Below are 2,215 nucleotides of genomic sequence, written 5' to 3'. Positions count from 1 at the left end.
TGATTAGGTTTCAAGACATAGGAATAATCTTCTGTGACATAGGGCTTTGCCTCTGGACTCTAGGCTCTGCATTTATTTCCATCTTCATTCAAACCATTCTTTCTTTCTTTCTTCCCATGTTCCTCTGGTTTCTCCTATTCTGCCTGATGGCACTATCCTCCCTTCCATGCTTGGAACATCCTCCCCACCTGAGTTGCTCTGTTATTGATCATGTTTTGGTTCTGACTATCTCTCATGAGGTACTTCCCTCGTGATCTCAGGCTATGCTGGGATCCTCTGTTTTCACCTGACTTCTGTCAGCCAGGATTCCTTTCAGCTCATCTGGGTGGCCTAGGAGAGAACCTAGGACTGTAGAGACCCAGATCCAATCTCTGAGCTCTCTTTCGCCAAGAGGAGAATAAAATATGAGGGATCTTCATAAAGAAATGACCCACATGAAGGCTGAGATTCTCTAGCAGTTATAGCACAGGAAAAAACCTAAAAGAGAATGGAGAAGTTAAAGGTCCAGATGGGGAAGCAGGGTTGTGGGAAGTACCGTTTAACACTTCTGTATTCTCTGGTCCCAGTCTATCAGCCAGAGATTGAAAACTGACTGAGTATATATAACAGGCCAATAAAACTGTGATCAAAGATATGTTCAAAGACAAGCACTTCTAATATTTCATTTTCACAGTGGAGATAGCTGTGATTGACCCATAGTTCCCTGAAATTAGGATGTGAGTTTCTGAAGGGCAAGTGAGGTGCTGTGGACAGGGAGGGTTCAGGCCAAGGTTGTGTGTGGCTCTGCTGCCATCAAGACGTGTGGGAACTTGGGAAAGTCTCTTAGATTTTCTGGGCCTCAGTTTCCTCATCAGCAATTTAAGGTTCTTATGGTACCTCCCTGGGATCCCTTCCTGCTCAGTTTTCTCTGAGTCCATGAGGGACTGAGATGTGTGTTCAACATACTCTGCGGACTGCAGCTGAGACCTGATCCTGCTTCCTATTCTCTATATTTCCTGCTGGAGCCTGAGCTGAGTCCACATGCTGAGAACATAGATATGAGGGAACAGGTGTCAGAAAGACATCTGAGATTGTCTCAGATGGATTGTCTCAGAGGGACTGGATGATGGGAACATCTCAAAGAAGGACAAGGTAATGGTGGATCAGGTGGAACCAAAGGGGATGATGACAAGGATAGATTGGGTCAGAAGCTTCAGGGGAAACTAAGGAATACCTAACATCACCCTACTGCTCAAGGAACAGCCTGAGCTGAGCAGTGACAACTAGAAGATAAACTTAGTCCACAGTAAACTTGTGCACCTGTTGGAGGAGAGTCACAGGATGAACTCAGACTGGTTTATACTGAGGGAAATCACCAACTCCAGGAAGGGGAGGATACAATTCTGAGACCCTATCCCAGACCCAAGAGCCTCAACCTCAGGGCCGCCCTAGCAATGGACTCTCTCCAAGTGAGCGCGGGCCTGGCGGGAACAAACGGTGCTTGCAGAAGGGCTGGAGAGGTCTGTTCTCTAATAACTACTGTACTGTAAGGTCAGGTGAGCCAGAGGAAGGAGACCGTTGTATATGAAGCAGTGATACTACTACTAATGTTCTTCTGTACCTTTTGTTGAGGAGGGCTTTACACACAATATGTCACAAATTTTCTTTACTCTGTTAAGCGCTAGGGATTTAGATATTAATTTCTCCCTGAAGGAACTCAAACCAGTGATAGGAAGAACACAAACAGTCTCAGCAAAATGTGGTAGTTTGCTTAAACTAGGGTGCGGTGGCAGCCCAGAGGACGGGAAGATGGGTCAAGGACATTGCTCCTAATGAAAGGAGGAACCTACAGGAGGAATCCTTCAGAACAGTCCTGTTTTCATCCTAGCTCCTATATGGGAGGTTCACAGGCTAAGGGTATTATAGGGCAGGGTCCTCTTTAAGGAGGGGATTTGCTGCATCCTGGGAGAAAGCAGAGCATCCCTGGTGGGACATTTAGGACAGAAATGTAGTTCAGATGATTGGAGGTTTGCAACCACTTTTATTCATTTATTAAATGAGTCCTGCTGAGAGCCTACTCAATGCTTGCACCTGAGCTGGAAACCATGAATACAGAGATGTACAAAATATTACAGATTTCCTGGAGCTCTTGGTCAAGTAACTGCTAATGCTCAAGAAGTGTCGTGACAGTGGGTTCATTGGAGGAAGTAGCCAATGCTGTGTGGAGATGACCTCA

This window comes from Cynocephalus volans, chromosome 8 (assembly GCF_027409185.1).
Source record: "Cynocephalus volans isolate mCynVol1 chromosome 8, mCynVol1.pri, whole genome shotgun sequence".
Lineage (NCBI taxonomy): Eukaryota > Metazoa > Chordata > Mammalia > Dermoptera > Cynocephalidae > Cynocephalus > Cynocephalus volans.
The sequence above is the reverse complement of the archived record's forward strand: the minus strand, read 5'-3'. Positions refer to the sequence as shown.